Genomic DNA, 20414 nt, shown 5'->3' on the forward strand with positions numbered 1-20414 from the left:
AAATACTGAAATAAATTCCAGGATAAAAATGATTGCCTGAGGAAAAAAAAGAAATAGAATATAGAGTTCTGGTTATTAGAACCCTGTAGTGGTTTCTTTTTTTTTTTTAATGTTTTATGTGATAAACATAAAGGTTAAAATAAAGTTTCCCTGTGCTACATACGGTGAAGAAAACATTTGTTTTTGAGAACTCTGAAAATCTGAAAAATGGTAGTATATCAGTCTACGGAAACTCCTTCACAAAAAATTTAAGCAGATTTATAAGCAGGTAGAATGTTTTATAGTTCTAATTACATTGAAAAGCAAAGAGATGACTTTTAAATTCTTGGTTTCAACAATTCTCTGAAAGACTAAGGACAAAGAAACATATCTGAAATAATATTAATTTCTTAATTTCATTTGTTCCTGTAGCTTACTGTTGGTCTAAGGTCACAATTCAGTCTTCCTTTCTGAAAATGCTTTTCAGAGTTTCCAGCTGTAATTTCAAAAGCAGTACTAGGACAATACAGAATTGTAAAGCTACAGACAATGAATGATAAGAGAAATAAACTAATGGGAAGAAAAAAATCACAAGGGTTCCAATCTTTAAGGAGAGAGAAAGTCTCTCTTTTTCCTTAAGAAAAATAGACTTAAAACATTCAATCAAAAAGAATGGCTTTGACATTTTCACACTTAGCATATGATATTGTGATCTGTAATATTTTGTGGTCTTCTATCCACAGTTCTTGGCTAATAGATCCCAAAACTCTTGGAATTTCCTGCATATTAACAGCAAAGGGAGCATCTTTTGTTATAATATTCGGTCTTTTGTCCTTAGATCCTGAAATAGCTTCAGAGCATAAAGGTGAAATGAGTGTTGTATTACTCATAACAACCTCCTCACCCTGTTCAACCACACCTGATTTTTTTTTTAGGTTTATTTTTGAGAGAGAGAGAGAGAGAGAGAGAGAGAGAGAGAGAGAGAACGAACTCAGGAGGGGCAGAGAGAGAGGGGAGAGAGAATCCCAAGCAGGCTCTGCGCTGTCAGCGTGGAGCCCAACATGGGACTCGAACCCATAGCGAGATGATGACCTGAGCCGAAATCAAGAGTCAGATGCGTAACCAACTGAGCCAGCCAGGCGCCCATCAACCATACCTGATTTTATGTCAAGGAGGTGTCTTGTGGAATGCCTCCACTTAACTTAGGATGGGAGCTGGTTGCCAGAGGAACCAACCATGTGCTCAGACTTGGAACTTTCAGCCCCACACTCCCTCATCTGTAAGGAGGGCTTGGAGATTGTGATCTGATCAACCATATCTATATAATCAAGCTTCCACAAAAATCCCTAACCCATGGGGTTCTGAGAATTTCTAGGTTGGTGAACACATGGGAAGTCCTGGGAGAGTGACACACCCAGAAGGCACGGAAGCTCTGCCCCTCTTCACACATAACTGCCCTTTGCATCTCTTGGCCATTCTGGAGTTATACCCTTTTATAATAAACCTCTAATACAGTAAGTAAAATATTTTCATGAGTTCTCCGAGCCACTCTAGCAAATTTATGGAACCCAAGGAGCAGGTGGTGGGATCATTTGATCTGTAGTCAGCTGGTCAAAACCTGGACTTGCCAGTGGCAGCTAAACAGGGAGGGGAAGCAGTCTTGTGGGTCTATGCCCTTAAACTGTGGGATATGAAGCTATCTTCTCAGATAGGGTCATTATTGCATTAAACTGTAGGACACCCAGCAGATACTGCAGAGAAGTGCTTGGTGTGGGGGGAAAAAACCCACACATCTGTTAATCAGAAGTGAAGTGTACTGTGTACTATAGTAAAGAAGAGACATACAGGAGTGTCTTTTCTTTATATAAAACATCAATTGCTTTTGCAAAGATTTTTTTTCTTTTTGCCAGTTTCAATGGCAGCTATTTTTTTTAAACCTAATTATTAGGTAAATCCCACTAAAAAAGGAAAAAATAACTATTTGGTTAAACCGCATATTTGGTAAACTTAGTCTGTATGTGACAAAGTGTGACTCATCTAAATAAGAAAACTGTTTGTTCAATTGATTTTATTTAGTAAAATACTAGAACTACAAATCCTTATAATGATGAAAACAAGAAGCAAAAGTCAAGCTTGTCTTGGATTTCTGTACCAATCCAAAAATCTCTGCACCCAAATGCAACAAAAGATGACATAGAAGTAGGAGCAAAAAAAATTTTTAAAAAAAGGATATACATCCCAAACCAGTATGTAGACCGAAGGCAGGTAATTTATACTATGGCCTAAATTCTCCTGAGCTATAATCAGATCATAAAACCTTTATTCCCATTCTCACAAAGCTAAACTTCTAACAACAGAAAATAGCCTGGATTCCATCTTTCTACCAAGAAACTCAAGCAAGATCACCTTATTTGCAAAGGCCCTCTGGAGGAACATTCCTAAAAAGAATATATTAACCTCACGAGTATTTATCTGTTTAAACTTAATTTGATTCAATGTTTGGTATAACTCATCACAAATCTTCTAAAGACAATTTGTGACACCCAAGGAATATGGAAAATGGAAAGAAATTTATCAAAGAAATATTTCCACTAATAAACAATCAGTTGCAATAACAAAATGGGTAGATTGTTTTCTTCAGCTGTTCTGCATTTTTGTAGCAGACAACAGTTCCAAGCAGTATAAAACGTAGACACTGTTCTTTAACCCAGAAGAATGTATAGTTGTGTCCTTCACAATCTACAATCGTTTGAAAACAAGTTAAATGTTGTTGGAAAACCTCCAGTGAGCTAAAGCCAGAAAACAATGTTTAAGATATTCTACTTCTACACTAAAAGATGGTGGTTATTTGTGTATTTGCATAGCTGCTCAACATATGAGGCTTTTATTAATAAACCAAGTGTATGCTCCCTAAGATTGTATCATATTCTAATAAGCTTTTATTTCACTAAAATTGTAGAAAACATCTCCCAAAGAACATCCCACAGGCCATCCAATGGCCTTTCATTTTGTGTCTTTTATACTTTAAAAAAAAAAGTGCTACTAAGATGGAAATCTGCTCAACAAATGCAGGATTAGAAATTTAAAAAAAAAAATCTCAAGTTCTAATGATGCTAGACACTCTTAGATGCATTGAAGCACAAGGGCTTCTGCCTCTCTGTGAGCAATGACACAGAACAGGGTATTACATCAACCAGGAAAGAAGAAAATCACCACCACAACAAAGAAACTTAAGTAGGTGCTCTGTAGCACTATAGTCACATCCACAATACTCAAATCAAGTACAGTGAAAAAGCTGTAAGCTTATTGCTGGCTTATCTTTGCTAGCTGGATTTCACAAAACCATCCCCTCACCATAAAGAAAAAAGAAAAAGGGCAGATGGATGCTAAAGTTTTGTTTTGAAGGCAATACAATTTTGAGCTTAAAAAAGTGAAGCTACTCAATTACATCGCAGAATAAATTATTCTTTAAAAAAAATTTTTTTTTTAATGTTTACTTATTTTTGAGAGAGAGACAGAGCACAGTGGGGAAGGGTCAGAGGAAGAGGGAGACACAGAATCCAAAGCAGGCTCCAGGCTCCAAGCTGTCAGCCCAGAGCCAGACACAGGGCTCAAACTCACAAACTGTGAGATCATGACCTGAGCTGAATTTGGATGCCTAACCAACTGAGCCACCCAGGCGCCCCCAAATTACTTATTCTTAGTGAAACAGTACTTATAGATTTATTTTAGTAACCTACAGATTTTAGAGGGACTGTGATACTATACACTTTAAAATAATGGTTCATCCTTAACTTGCTTTCATGTTTTCTCCCTGCCTCTCTCCTTTTATTTGGTATACTAAAGCAGAGTAAAACTCTGTTGATAAAGTTCATTGTTGGAATTCCTTACTTACAGATTTATTCTCCTATATAGTCAGGATATTACAAAAACTTACAACTTTTTCCTATGTGGAGATAGCTTGTGAAGCAGAAACCATAAAAAAATTTTTTTTTAAGTTTATTTATTTCGAGAGAGAGAAAGAGAGAGAGAGAAATGGAGACAGCACGAGCGGGGTAGGGGCAGAGAGAGGGAGAAAGAGAATCTCAAGCAGGCTCCAGGCTCCAAGCTATCAGGACAGAGCTTGGCACTCATAAATCATGAGATCAAGACCTGAGCCAAAATCAAGAGTTGGAAGCTTAACTGAGTGAGCCACCCAAGCACCCCAGAAATCATCAAATTAAAAAAAAAATTTTAATGTTTATTTATTTTTGAGAGAGAGATAGAGCGTGAGCAGGGGAGGGACAGAGAGAGAGGGAGACACAGAATCCGAAGCAGGCTCCAGGCTCTGAGCTGTCAGCACAGAGCCCAACATGGGGCTCAAATCCACAAACTGTGAGATCAAGACCTGAGCCAAAGTCAGACACTCAACCGACTGAGTCACCCAGGCACCCCATCAAATTTCTAAAGACAGCAGAAGTTCTGAGCAGGTTTGGGTGAAGAAGTTGAACAATTTCCTGTTTAGTCCTGTTCCAGATTCACAGCCTAAGTTTCCTACAGTGTTTTAAATGTAAGTGCTCCACCTATGAATTCCTATCTATAGTCATAGAATTCAGGAGTATCAGAGGTTGTTTAGTCCAACTCTCAACTGGAGTCATGGATACGTCCTACAACATGCATGATGTGTGTGTGGTTCTCCAGCTTTTGCCTGATCTTCCCCAGGCAACCTACCTCAAAACTGACAGTTCTGTTGTAAAATCTGTTCTTATATTATGGTTAGCATCACATTCCTAAGGTATATATAAATGCTTTTCATATACATGCACCTGAGTATGTATGCAAGACAATCCAATGGACTGTGGTAAGAAAACATTGTAACTTCCGTTTGTACTTTTATCTCATCATTTTTTAAAAAAATTTTGTTAATATTTATTTATTTTTGACACAGAGAGAGACAGAGCATGAGTGGGGGAGGGGCAAAGAGAGAGGGAGACCCAGAATTCAAAGCAGGCGCCAGGCCCTGAGCTGTCAGCACAGAGCCTGACACAGGGCCCGAACTCACGGACTGCGAGATCATGACCTGAGCCAAAGTAGGACGCTCAACCGACTGAGCCACCCAGGCGCCCCTATCTCATCCTTTTAATTTAATTTTTATATTATATGATGTATGTAATTTATAGAAACAATTTTATTTGTACAATTTAAAACATAAAAATACTGGAGACATGCTAAAGGTGTGGGTGGGCAAAATAATTTGGAAGCCACTCACTACTCTTGACAGTTAATGGCCTTTCTTTTATTATTTTAACATTAGGTCGTGGAATTACCATTTGCACCAATACGAATAGACCCAGTGGATATTATGCTAAGTGAAATAAGACTGACAGAAAGACAAATACCATATGATTTTAATTCTATGTAGAATCTAAAAAACAAAACAAACAAAACAGCAACTGGTTCACAGATACAGAAAACAAACTATAGGCTACCAGAGGGGAAGGGGTTGAGGGTAGGCAAACCAGATGAAGGGGATTAAGAGGTACAATCCCCTCTATAGGGCTATAGGGAATATAGCCAATAATATTATATATATATATATATATATATATATATATAATAGTAACTCTGCATGATGACAGATGGTAACTAGACTTATTATAGGGATCATTTCATTATGTATGAAAATATCAAACCTCTATGATGTGCATCTAAAACTAATAGGATATCATATGTCAATTATACTTCAATAAAAACAAAAGAATTAGTCCCATAACCTGGCTGGTAATTAAAAATAAGACGGTGGAATTATATTAGGAATAACCAAGAAAACCGTGTTTAAAACACACTGCAGGCAGTAAGAAGCATTGGTGTAATGCAGAACAATTGGCATGTTATTTCAACTAACATACTTTCAGCAATACCAGAAGGTATCAGCAGAGGGCCTTTAGAAATCATAAATAAAGCTTTCTAGTGACATCTTTCTCAAGTAAGCCAGGAAATTAATTAATTCCCTGCTACTGATACTTGCTAAAAAGACTTATGTTCAAATTAAATTGTCAACATCTGATTAAGACTCTGGCTCAGAAATCAAATATGAGAATTTCTCTCCAACTAAAAAAATTCACATCCAAACCAGGAAAGCAATATCCAAATGTCAAATATTGCTTTCAAGATTGCAACTCTGCACTGTAGAATGAAATTTTTCTAACAGCCTCAATGAAAGTGCTAATACTACTTTTAAAAAATATAGGGGCACATGGGTGGCTCAGTCGGTTAAGTGCCTACTTCAGCTCAGGTCATGATCTTGCAGTCTGTGGGATCAAGCCCTGTGGCAAGCTCTGGAGCCTTCTGTGTTTCCCTCTCTCTCTGTCCCTCCCCTGCTCGCCTTGTCCCTCTCTCTCAAAAATAAATACAAAAAAAAAAATTTTTTTAGGGGCACCTCGGTGGCTCAGTCAGTTGAGCATCCGTCCAACTTCGGCTCAGGTCATGACCTCACAGTTAGTGGGTTTGAGCTCTGTGTCAGGCTCCGTGCTGACAGCTCAGAGCCTGGAGCCTGCTTCAGATTCTGTGTCTCCCTCTCTCTGTCTGCCCCTCCCCTGTTTGCACTCTCTCTCTCTCTCTAAAATAAACAAACATTGGGGCGCCTGGGTGGCGCAGTCGGTTAAGCGTCCGACTTCAGCCAGGTCACGATCTCGCGGTCCGTGAGTTCGAGCCCCGCGTCGGGCTCTGGGCTGATGGCTCAGAGCCTGGAGCCTGTTTCCGATTCTGTGTCTCCCTCTCTCTCTGCCCCTCCCCCGTTCATGCTCTGTCTCTCTCTGTCCCAAAAATAAATAAACGTTGAAAAAAAAAAATTAAAAAAAAAAAAAATAAACAAACATTAAAAAAAATTTTAATTTTTTTAATCTATGTGAAGTATAGAAACATCATAACACAAATATGCTAGAGAAACAACATTTTCTATCTTACCATCCTAAAAAGAAATAAATGGCTAACAACAACTACAATAACTTTTTTTTCTTAGGCCCCTACAGACCCAGACCACTCCTCTGTCATCACATCTGATTTCCTGGGAGATAATTTATTGCAATCCCAGAGACTTCTTTTACCTTAGTAAGCTGAATTTCGAGCTAGAAATTTTTTTTTTTTTTAAGACAAAACCTCTTTGGATTTCAAGTATCACCAGACATTAAAGAAAACACCTTATGAAAAAGAACTGAGCACTGATTAAAAAACAAATGTACCTGAAGATCTAAGTATAATAAATGACTGCATTTTTAAAAATGTCACAAAAATACAGCCATACATTAAATAATACTACAAATATAAAATAAGACAAATTAGGTGCTGAAGGTAGGAAATATTAAGTGACATTCTCCACCCTTAATACTGTATTAAAAGAAGATATAATTTGAAAGCATTTTACTCTTAAAAGCAAATATTTTAGAAACAGATAAGTTTTTCAAGAAAGTGTTCTTTTCTAACATTCTCAAAATTACTAAGCATCTGTATTTTTAAAGCACTATCTATAAAAATTTCAATTGTGCTGAATTAAATTCTACGAATTTCACCAAATGAAAATTAAAGTTATGAAAAAAAGTCACATTGTAAAAAGGAAAAACAATTTCAAAATGGAGTTGTGTACATTGAAAGAACAGAACAGCACCTTAGAATTAGGAAGTGATAGCTCAGCTCTAGTCCCTGCTAAATACATATCTGGATATTGTGTTCTGCACACCACCATTTAAGAAGAATACAGAAGAACTGGAATAATCAAGAGCTGATGGACCAATATGACTAAATATTCCAAATTATGATGTGCAAGAACAGCCCCATGCTTGCTTCAGCAGCATATATACAAAAGTGGAACAATACAAGTGATTAGCATGGCCCATGCACAAGGATGACATTGAAATTTGTGAAGCATTCCCTATTTGTCATGGACCTCTGAGGTCCTTAGTGAATTGCTGAAACCACAAATTTAGATCTGTGACTGTCAAGAATTTACTTGATGTGTAGTTTTCCAATGGAGCCCAGGAAGACTCCAAATTCATCTAGCATCCCAAGAATCCCCATAATCTCATACCTAGGAAGTACTTTTAAGCCATTCTTTTAGGCCAACCTTCTTCTTGAACTTATCTACTCTAGGCTTATATGTGATTATTCTTGGCAAGACCCACAACAACAGAGTAGTGGTCAAAGCATGACTTTTGGAGCTATGCATGGTTCTGACATCCAGTAAATTTCTAACCAATTGTGTGAACTTGGTAAGTCACTTCAACCTCAATCTTCTGTTTTCCTCACTTATAAAACAGAGACAGTAATATTTCACAGTACAGTGTTTATAGTAAACATTATTGCATTCTAGCATTTAGAATGCCTGGATCAATAAATATTTGTTGAATTAAGAAATAGAAAGAGAGCCTGCATGGCTCATTAGGTTAAGAGTCCGACTCTTGATTTCGGCTCAGGTCATGATCTCTGGGTTCATGAGTTTGAGTCCCATGTTGGGCTCTGCACTGACAGCATGGAGCCTGCTCAGGATTCTTGCCACCCCCCCCGCCCCCCCCCCCAAAATAAATAAGCATTTAAAAAAGAAAGAAAGAAAAAAAATATCCTAAAGACTAGAGATTATTAGCCTAGAGAAGGGATTATTCAGAAACACACATTATGAAAGAAATTCATGCCTGCAGAGGCATTACATACTGTGACTGGCCCTAACTGAAGCAATGCAATTTAATACAGATTCCAGTTTAATATGTTAGATTTGTCTAACAGAGGCATGCCTGGTAGAATGGGCTTCTTTGGGAGATTTTGAGAAGCCAGATAACCACTTGGGAAGAATGTTACAGAGACGAGTAAAATGACTATAGAAGTCCCTTCCAACCTAAGATATTGTGTTAATGAAAGGTTCAAAAAGATAAGTGGAACTTTCTTTCGTACAATGCTCCAGAATTCTTGTCTTACCCCTCAGATAGTTGTAGCAACTTGGCAGGAGAAGCAACACCAAAAACACAGAATTAAAAAGAATCATTGCTACTGTCACATTATCTGCCAATTAGATTACCTGAAGCAAAGATAAATAAATAACCTTGCAGTTCCTACTTTCAGGTACTGTTCAGAGGTTAGACTCTGGAGGTGGTGACTTCTGGAATTACAACAATTTCACTGTGGCCTTTTGATAGTGGATATGGAAAGTAATGGGAAACTTCTATTCTTCTATCTAAATTTCTACTTTATTCATTTCTACTATAAGAGTTAATTATCAAGCTTCAAATATTACTTTAGATTTCTAAGACCAATTGATTTTTTGTTTTTTTTTTTTTTTCCCTTAGGTGTTTTAGGAAAATTAGTCTCCTTAGATGGATCTTCCAAAGACTTGGAAGGTTAACCAACTTTTTGGCAGTCTAGGTCCTTCTAAGATCTTCTATACCCTCTGCCTTTATATTACACTGCTCACATTAAGTACATGATAAAAATGTACACTATTGAGCCATATGTGCTATAATCAAATGAACAAAAAAATTAGACTTAGCCATGTACTAGCTCTCTGGTCTTAGACAAGTTTGAAATTTTGCCTAGCCCTAATTACTTTATTTGTGAAAAAAACAAAACAAAACAAAACCAGGAGATCAGACCTACTTCAAAAAGCTGACATGCAATATAAATTACAGTATATACATGAAAAAGGTCTTGTACAGATACTTGATAAGCTGAGTACAATCCTAAATAATACTATTAAAACAAATTCATTTCCACAAAACATTCTTGCAAATATCATGGACAACCATGTGGAAAAGATTCTCAATCACTGAATGAGTCACTGAAATTCAGTATTCTCAGGGCAGGTTTCTTGGTATTTTAAAGCAATAAGAAAGATGATGGAGGGATGGTTCTTACCTTCATCCCCCTTTCTTAGCTATAATTCTCCAACATTATTTTGTGGTTAACGTGAGACTACAATCATGAGTTCTCTTTTCTACCCTACCCCCAACCTCACAATGCAGAAATAGCTCCATAGAGACTGTATGGTTAACTGGTTATCTCAGTAAATAGAAAAGGCCTTATTTTAGGGTCCTGTAAATAATTAATTACTCTACTTTCTTATTTTTTTTTAGATATATGAGAATCCAGAATGTCACTGCTCGTATTTTAACGATGAACAGTATTAAGATACTCTAAGGAATCATTATAATTTTATTTCTATTGCTACTCATCTGAAAAAGAAAACAAGAATTATTTAAAAGTGATAACATAAGAAATCCAACAGGTAGGGGGTGCTTGGGTGGTTCAGTTGGTTAAGCATCAGACTCTTAATTTCAGCTCAGGTAAACATCTCCCAGGTTCCTGAGATCGAGGCTGTGTGAGTCAGGCTCCGCAATGACAGAACGGAGCCTGCTTGGGAGTCTATCTCTCTTCTCTCTCTGCCCCTCCCCCTGTTCACACTCTCTTTCTCAAAATAAATAAATAAGCATTAAAAAAAAAAAAAAAAGAAACTGAAAAGGTAGTAATGAAATCAGTTTTTGTCACTGCTCTTAGATTTCTGCCCTCATTCAAACAAGCTGATCTAGTCACCAATATCTTGAAAAAGAAAAAACTTTCTTTTCACCTTTTCCTTTCTCCTGCTTGACAGAACTGTTATTCTTCAATTTTCTGACATGATCAACAGGATAAAAAGGCAAAAACCCTAAACACAGAATCAGAAGGAATCCAGGGATCTGGAGCTGGTATCACTCATTAGCTGTATAACCTCAAGCAAGTTTTAAGATCTTCAGACCTGTAAAAATGAACTGTAAAATGAGGAGTTTGATTAGGACTGTCCCTAAAGCTTAGCAGTCTATGAGTCTTGCTAATCACTTAGCAACAGAGAGAGGGATCTAATGGCTGGAAATTAATGTGTCACAAGTGGCTCATTTTGTAACCCAAAGTTTCTGAATTCTTAACTTCCTCAGTATTACAATTGTGCAATCTGAGTCAGGGCTCCTTACCCCAGTAAGATGTTACTATGACAAAATAAAATATATTTGTCAGATCTTAATAAATATTTTACTTGAAGAATGCCTGGCTGGCTCAGCTGGTTGAGTGTCCAACTCCTGATTTCAACTCCGGTCATGGTCCCAGGATTGTGAGATTGAGCCCTGTGTCAGGCTCTGTGCTGAGCTTGGAGCCTGCTTGGGATTCCCCCTCTCTCTCCCTCGGCTCCTCTCCCCCACTCATGCACATGTACTCTCTCCCTCCCCTCCTCCCTCTCTCAAATTAATTAAATATTTGACTTGATCTTTGGCAGCAGGTATAAATATTTTTATAATATCTAAACCAATAAATCCTTGCTAATTCTTTTTGCAAAGAGACTTGTCATAAGATTAATTTTTAAAATCAAATATCTTTTATATATCTAAAATGATTCTACTTAGGAAAAGGGTATTTTCAAAGTCCATCTATATATAAAATGAGAGACACAAATCAATGCAAATATAAAGTATGAAAACTCCAAAGTGAAATATAGTCTGCTCCCGCTGACTCACAAGATCACAGGTCAGAACAATGTAACATCAAAATAAGTCAATTGCTATGACTTCTGAAAAAAACCTCCCATCTGTTCTAGTGATTACCTTATATAATTCATGATCCTGGTCTGTCCTTCTATCTACTTACCTACCTATGAGTCTTTGAGAGCTAATAGTCACAAGGGAAGACAGTTCAACAATTCAAACAAAAAGAGTAGTGGATTTTAGATGCCAAATTTCTGTTCCCTCACAACTAACATTCAAGGCTATATTGCCTCGTGAATATAAAGGAAAAGCAGAAGTGAGGTCACATATTCCTTTAAAGGTCTAATTATTTTGTAATGTAAAGGCAAAAGAGGTTAGATTTAACTTAAAGAGTGAACACAACTTTGTATTATGTAGAGCCTTCATCACAAAAGCTGCTGTTCCAAACATAGGAATGTAACTCAGATTAAAACAAATGAACAAAAAAACTTTTAGAAGGGACCCTATGATGATAACTTTGCAAAATCAAATTTACTAAGTTCAAGAACACCTTACCTGTACCTTCATTCTTATGACAACCATATTAAATGTCAACCTAAGATCACTATGGATAATCAAAACATCTTTTGGGCCACTACATAAAATACTATAATAAAGGAAACATACACATTTTGAACCTCTAAATGAGGGTTAATAAATCTAAAAGTTCTTTATTTTGGCAACTAAGTTATGCTCTGTAAAGTACCTTTAACAGAAAACAACTCAAAAGCCAAATACATCTCCATCTCTGATTTAACCCCACTTTTCCAAGCTCATAGTATTCCCTTGACAGGAAATAAAATATTCCCTTTGCCTGATACTAAATACATAGAAAACAGCAATATCAATTGGTGTTCAGCAAAAACTGTAGTTTTCCGGAATCACTGAATTCTACCCCTGAAACCAATGCTAAACTATATGTTAACTAATAACTTGAATTTAAATAAAATCTTGGACAAAAAAAGATTAAGAAAGAAAAAAATTATAATTTTTCAGCTGCTTTGTGGGAAAATGGGCACTGTCTTACAACTTCTCCCAAACAAATCTTCAGGTTTTAAATTTTGTTTGCCATTAATTTTTTTCTAGCCGTCATTAAATCCTACCTACTCTTCTATTATCTATTTCATTTCCACAATTATCATTTCAGTTCAATATTTACAAAGAGCACCTACTACTATATCACAGTCACTGTACTCAATCTAGCTCATATTGTAATGATCTCCTGTTACTTCTCAAGTCATGCTGTATTTATTAACATCCTGTCAGTAGGACAGTTATCCCCTCATCTCCACCTACTGATCCTGGCCTAGGGGCACCACCTGGTGGTCAGTAACAAGAACTACTCCTCCCACCACCTCATTCCTTCCCCTCTGGGAGAATAATATTCCTTTCAGGTTTTACTCAACTAATTCAATCTTAGAAATCTCCCTTTCATATGAACACAGCTGGATGCTATCCTGCTGTGATTTACCAAGGAGGCAGAATCCCTTACTTATATACCCTGCTCTAAATCCACAAGCTCTAAATCTATATTAATATTTTAATAACTTTAAGAATGAGATTGGGAATGAGAAAGAATGGGTGAGCTAATTCAAAGATGAACTCCAGACAGTAGCAGGCACTGAGCTCTCTGTGCCTCTTCCAGAGATGGCCTTGGTTGGGAAGTCCTTTGGGCAGTCTCTGTCCCCATTCCACCTGTGGAAATATGGGCCAAGAGGGACAGCATTCTAAAGCTCTTTCTGCTCCTGAGGTGCCAGCCTGGAGACAAAGAAAGCAGCTGGGGCAGTGCTACATGGGGCCTCCAGTACAGAGGAAAGGTGGCAATGCCTTTCCCTTGTCCTTTGCCCACAGCGATCCAATTCTGTTGCATGGAAAATCCATACGTAAACCTGGAAACCATGATTCTATCAAGTTGGCTTAGCCTTTTCAGTGTGAAATCCTCCCAATACTTGGGCTCTTAGCCACCAAAGAGAGGGAATTACCAGGAAGAGTAACCCTACTTCCCCCTTCTATGCTGCCTGCTTGCCCAACCCTTTCCTCTTTTCTCTATTTCCCAGATCGAGCCAGGCATTACAAAAAAATTCTCCTCTCTGCCCATACAATACTGTAAATAACCCACAAAACTTCCCTAACAGCAGCCTAATAAAGGTATTTTTTTTTAAATTTTTTTTAACGTTTATTTTTGACGGAGAGAGAGAGAGAGAGAGAGAGAGAGAGCGAGCGAGCGAGCGCACGCGCGCTAGGGAGGGGCAGAGAGAGAGAGAGGGAGACACAGAATCTGGAGCAGGCTCCAGGCTCTGAGCTGTCAGCCCAGAGCCTGACGCGGGGCTGGAACTCACGAACCATGAGATCATGACCTGGGCCGAAGTCGGACACTTAACTGAGCCACCCAGGTGCCCTAGGTATACGCTTTTTCTAAATTCACCCATAAACAGGAAAATGATACAGTGAGCTCTGAAGTGATATTAACCTTAACAGAGTAACCTTAACAGAGAACTGGGATGCTAGCTTCAGACTTTCCCTTCATAAGCTTCCTAAGTTTGCATCTACCTTCTCATTCCTCTTTAATTAAGCTTACTCTTTTCTCATAATTATATATATAATTTATTATATATTTATTAATAATTTATATTATCATTTATTGTTACTGTTTTATAAAATAAAGTGTATTTAAATAGCACTGATTAGTATTTTTTCACTATTTAGTTACCACTGTAATTGTGAAATAGGGTATAATATTTCACCTAGATTTTGTAGGAATGGAATTTTGGGGCCAGTCTGGGAATCTACAAACCATTTCTAACAATGAAACTCAAAATGACTTTTCCCATAGAAATAAATCATTAAATGTTGTTGGTAAATGGTTACGCTACATGACAGTAGCTCAGCTCCACTGAGTTCTGATACCTTAGCTATTTTTTTTCCTCTTTTATTCCATCTTGAACATAACTATTAAAAAATATACATTTTCGGGGTGGCTGGGTGGCTCAGTCGGTTAAGCATCCTACTTCAGCTCAGGTCATGATCTCATGGTTCGTGGGTTCGAGCCCCGTGTTGGGTTCTGTGCTGACAGCTCGGAGCCTGAAGCTTACTTCGAATTCTGTGTCTCCCTCTCTCTCTGCCCCTCCCCTGCTTGCGCTGTCTCTGTCTCTCAAAAATAATAAATGTAAAAAAAAAAAAAAATTTTTTTTTAAATATACATTTTCAACATGCAAACCTCCTTTCAAAAATCTATAGTGAGGGCTTCCTGCTTCTAATCACATCATTAGAATTATTTAGTTTCACATTTATAATGCTAAATCAAAGCTCTCTCCCCCCCCAAACTGACATTTTAAAAATCAGCTACACATAATCGTGCACTCTTCCAATCTTATCTCTCATTACTTCCTCTAAATGTTTTACCAGTCCTCATACTGGTTAGGCCCTAGGGTTCTATGTGGGAAATAAAGATAACTAATACATGGTCCTAGCTCTCTAGAGACTCACAATTGGGGTTTGGTTTTATTCTTTTCCCCTTCTTCTTTAAAGCACATCTGAGCTATTTTGAAACTTGAAATCTGCATGTATCGTGTTGTCCTAGGATGAAGATTTACCCTTACTGTGCCTCATACTCCTAAGACATCCTCCAAGGAGCACACGCTCTATAAAGCCCCTGTCAATAACAGGACCCCATACTTAGCTCTCCCTTCTCTGAACTTCTACCGCCCTTAACTCAGTAACAACTGATTATATTTTGTTCTCTTATTAACGATTTTAGCCACAAAGATGAGTTGTAAGTATGCTGTAGATATTGATCACCCTCAGACCTCCAGGTGGGCAAGCAGAACCTAGAGTAACTAGATCAACTACCCTGGCTATGAACATGTCATCACTTTACCCCGGTGTGCTGGACAGATGTTTAAATTTTCTATGTGTGTCATGAAAAAGACTGGGAAGCCCAAGTTTAACTTGTGGCATTTTCAAATTAGAAGTAACAATAAATATTACTCAGTACAATGACCTCATGTGCAAAATGAAGAAAATGAAACCTATGGAGTTTAATTTGTTTAAGGTCACACTGATATTTAATAAGAGCAATAAGACATTCTTAGAATCTAAAACCACAGGCCTCTGACTTCTGGACTTGATTACACCACATCACCCTGCTTCTTTAATTGCCACTTATGTAAATCTTGCCACCCCAAGACTGTAAGGTCTTTGAGAATAAGGCTATAACACAATTTATAACTCGTTTCTCTCAAAGTGCTAATCTCCAAGTCAGGGGTACTTAAGAGATAGCTGTACTGGTGAAATAAAAAGGCTTTATTACAAAGAAATGGCCCACTTAATGAAAAATAACTTCAATTTTCATATTCAGAAATTTGTCTGAGTCATGTACGTACATAAGTTGAATTTGAGAAAGTGGACAAATACACTTGGGGAGAAAAGGTTACCTGAAACTATACCTTAGACTAGGCAATTGACAAGACTATTCTAAAAGCCACATACAAGCATCTAAGTTTATTAAAAACAAGATAACTGGCCCAAAAGGGAGTCACTTATGCTAAGCCCCACATTACCCAACTGAGAATCTAATTACAGTTTTACCTCTCCCAGAAAGGGACTCATAAACCAACCAATCAGGAATTACCTGATCAGTATTAGTCAGGTAATCTGCCTGATGACCCCCTGCCACCCCCTAAGGAAAAGTAATGTAGTCAATTTGCTTTTTTGCCTAGTATAACTTCCTTGTTTCTGTTCCTTTCTGTCTATAAATATAAAATCTTTCACTTTGTACAGCTCTTTAGAGCTCCTTTCTATTTGTCACACACTAGATGTTGCCCAAATCACTGAATTGTTGAATAAAGGCAGAAAGAACTTTAATTTTACTCTGTTGAATTTTTTAACAATGCAAAAAGTATTAACATTTAAATCATACAACATAAATTTAATCCACGTAAATCAAATTCTAGGAATTGTTCCAAGTATTGTTCCTCACCCATCTGGCACACACAGACAAGAGGTTATGACTTATGGCTTTGATGTGCATCGATCATCTCCCATTAAAATGCCAAGAAAGAAAACAATTTCAGTACAATTTCTTTAACTATAGGCTTTAGGGACCTTTTCTTTTGCTCTTCCCTCTGCCAGGCCTATTCTTTCCCCAGATATCTCTTGGCTTCCTCCTATCCTTCAGGTCTGTGCCCATGTATCAATGAGGTCTTCCTTGACCACTCTGCTTAAAATTTCCTGCCCTAGAATTCACTTCCTTTCACAACTGTCCTATTGTGTACAGATTTCTCACACTATCCAAAATACAGCATTCATATGAAAATTTCTGTAAGTTGAAATGGCATAAAGCAAAGAAGCAATTACCATTAATTTATATGAAAAAAGTTTTGATCATTCGCAGAAAAAAAATAACCTTAGGCTTTTCTGATACCCTAGGACACATCTTGCTAACAGATGCACAAAATAAATTGAGATAAAGCACAGTTGCTCACAGATCCAGTTCAAGGCTATGACAGCTTGATGCTGAGATGCTAAATGTAGTTCCCAAGAAAGGAGCTTGGCAGTGCTACTTTTGCTGCTAGAGTTGTGCCCTCTGTAACTGCTCACTCCAAAACAAATGCTGAGTGCCACTGTCACTTTTTGCCTTTTTTCATAAAAGCAAAAATCCTCTTCAAATTTTTTTCAGTTAGTCAAAATAAACACTAACACAAAAGCAAAAGCTTAATGTTAACTTTTGAGAAGTGGGAGATAACTGTATTTTATTTGCACATTTTATTTACCTCCTCTTACTATATAGTAAACTTGACAAGGGAAAATATTCTTTACTTGTTTTATTCACTCATATATTCTCAGCACCTAAATCTGGAGTGGGCAAAGTATGGGCCATGGCCTGATACTGTCCACTACAGCCAAACCCAGGTATGCAGATTGGTTTACATATTGTGGGAGGCTGCTTTCATGCTACAATGCATTGTTGAGTAGTGACAAAGACCAGATGGTCAAAAATATTTACTACCACTATTTACAGAAAAAGTTTGTAGAGCACTGGCCAAAAACAACATTAGGTCAAACACTCAATAAACATTTACTGAACACAAATGTATGAAAAACAAACAATGGCAAAAAATATTTCTGATCCCTCAGTATTTTAATAAGATATAAAAGAAGAGAAAATAAACTGAGACATCATCATGGAAGCTCTCAGTGCCCTCGCCAGCTCTGTACTTTCATCTGTACAATTTTTCATATTCTATATCATAGATTCAAAGAACAAAGTTGGCAAGAGCACTAAAAATCAGACAGTTGAGTAACTTGCCTAAAATACCTCAGCTAGTAAATGGCAAATCCAGGACAGAAGCCTTTTTCTTTTTAAACTGTTCTCCACTATAATCAAGCAAACTTTAAGGTGACAATTATTTTCCACTCTTCTATTTGAGGATGAGATATAAAATCTGACAATTAATATTACAAGTAATCTGAGTGTTTAAAAGTTTGACTCACCACAAAACAATGATTATAGTAGATAAAAACTTGAGGGAACCCAACTAAATGAGCCTATTCTGAATCTGAAGGCCTCCTTTCTCCCCCCTAATTCTACTATTTCCCCCCTTGATGTTATCACTCTATTTTTAAACATTAACAGTAACCTAATACCATGGCACATTTATATACTACATTGAAATTTCAAAGCATTTACTTAATGATAATCTCAATTTATACCATAAACTGTACACTTGACTTCTGGACCACTATGAATCTCACCATTGCTTTGAAACACAGCCTATCTCTAGCCTATAGTGAAAACACACATTCAATAGCCATCTTCTCAAGTCTCATTCTTTCACTGGGTCTTCTATTGCAATAACCTAATAGTTTTTCGAAGATATTTTATGCTGTTGTATAACATTTACCTCATGGCTCATTATTCCTTTCTTCATAGAGAAGCCCTTTCTTAATAATCAACTCCGTTTGCCTTCTAGGGAAACTCTACTTGGGACCTTCAAAGTGACCACTGTTATTTTCTTGCTTTGAGTTCTCTCACTGCTCTATTTAAGACTGCTAAGACCCTGGTTTCAGCCATCATCATTTCTTGCCTAGATTCTACAGCAGACTCCTAACTTGCACCCTAGATTCCCTGTAGTCTATTCACATGGCAGCCAAAGTGATTCTTTAAAAAATAAGATTATAACTCTTATGCTTGAAATACCAATGGCTCCCCATCTTGTTCAATCTTTACAATGTCTATGAAGCTCTACCTGATCTGACCATCTGTGACCTCTCTGACCTCATCTCTTACTACTGTCCTGCGCTCACTCACTGGCCTCTTTACTATTCCTTTAACATTCAGGCAGACTCTCACCCTGAGGTTACTTCATCTGCCTTGAATATTTATCACCCCCCAGGTAGCCCACCACATGAGTAACTCCTTCATCTCAAATCTTCACTCAAATGTCACCTCCTCAATGAGGCTTACTCTTATCATCCCACTTTACACCTCCCCTTCATACAGTCTTGATCTCTGTTATCTCATTTTAATTTTTTTGCACAATACTTCCTCATCTCACAACATAACATGTAATTCATTTGTTGTATTTATTGTATTCAATCTCTTTCAATCAAAGTAAACTCCAAAATGGTAGAAATCTCTGACTGTTTTGTTTTCTGATGTATCCAAACTACCTAGGACACTGTCTGGTACATAGTAGGTATTTAATAAATACCGATGAATGACTGAATAAAAGCTTACTCTGTTTCAAAGATTTAGCCATGTGCATTTTCTTTTTTTTTATTATTATTTTTTTTTTAACGTTTATTTATTTCTGAGACAAAGAGAAACAGCATGAATGGGGGAGGGTCAGAGAGAAAGAGGGAGACACAGAATCCAAAACAGGATCCAGGCTCTGAGCGGTCAGCACAGAGCCCGACGCAGGGCTCGAACTCACGACCGTGAGATCATGACCCGAGCTGAAGTCGGATGCTCAACCGACTGAGCCACCCAGGCTCCCCAACCATGTGCATTTTCAAACTCACTAATTAGACTTCCTTTCTTGCTCCCCATGTCTATTTACTACTCACTAATTCACTGAACACATAAACCAAGGACAGAAGTATTGGGCACAGGGAATTCAAATGTGAATAAGATACCTTGTCCTCAGGGCACCTGGGTGGCTCAGTCAGTTAAGCGTCTGACTTCTGCTCTGGTCATGATCTCATAGTTCATGGGTTTGAGCCTGTTTGGGATTCTCTCCCTCTATCTCTCTCTCTGCCCCTCCCCCACTTGTGCCCACACACACACACACACACACACACACACACACACTCTCTCTCTCTCTCTCTCTCTCTCTCTCTAAATAAAATAAATAAACTTAAGGAAAAAAAAAAAAAAGATACCCTTCCCTCAGGTAACTCTTGTCTTCACTTCTACCATCAATTCCTTGATCTAAACTACTGTCCTCTCTCACTTGGACTGCTATGATAGCCCTCTGGCTCACCTACCTGTATTCAGTCTGAACCTACTCCAATCCATTCTATAAGCACAGTCGTATTCTCTAATCACAAAGTTGATATAGTGCTCCCCCCCCACACACACCTTGTTTAAATGCTTTGATGCTACTCATCCCTCTTAAGTGGGAGAAAAACACCTTAATATTATCTGCAAACATTTGTATGAACTGCACCTATCCATCTCTCCAGCCTTATCCAGTATGCACTTGCATATGTACATACACAAGTATATATACCTGCCATTCTATCATTCATACTCAGCAAACCTCCCCGCCTTCTTAGGGCCTTTGTACCTGCACTTCAGCTATCTCAAATAAACCTCAGCTTATCCTTACAAGCTCTGTTACCTCCTCAGGAAAGCCATACCCTGACTTCCTTGACTAGGTCAAATTTCTCTATGATAGACTCTAGTAGCACATGTCACAGTTGAAA

At 37.6% G+C, this 20414-nt stretch overlaps 1 protein-coding gene and 1 non-coding gene across 2 annotated transcripts in view; one reads left to right on the top strand and one right to left on the bottom strand.

The window, feature by feature from the left end:
• TMCC1 (transmembrane and coiled-coil domain family 1) overlaps positions 1-20414 on the bottom strand; it is a 191412-nt gene that overhangs the window by 159716 nt on the left and 11282 nt on the right. The window lies entirely within an intron of this gene.
• Positions 7790-7893, top strand: LOC124525204 (U6 spliceosomal RNA). Its single transcript, XR_006965427.1, has one exon. It is a non-coding gene; the product is annotated as a U6 spliceosomal RNA (small nuclear RNA).

This window comes from Lynx rufus, unplaced genomic scaffold, assembly GCF_022079265.1.
Source record: "Lynx rufus isolate CCGP_SWC_20201006 ecotype Redwood Valley unplaced genomic scaffold, mLynRuf1.p SCAF_4, whole genome shotgun sequence".
In the NCBI taxonomy this organism is placed as follows: Eukaryota; Metazoa; Chordata; class Mammalia; order Carnivora; family Felidae; genus Lynx; species Lynx rufus.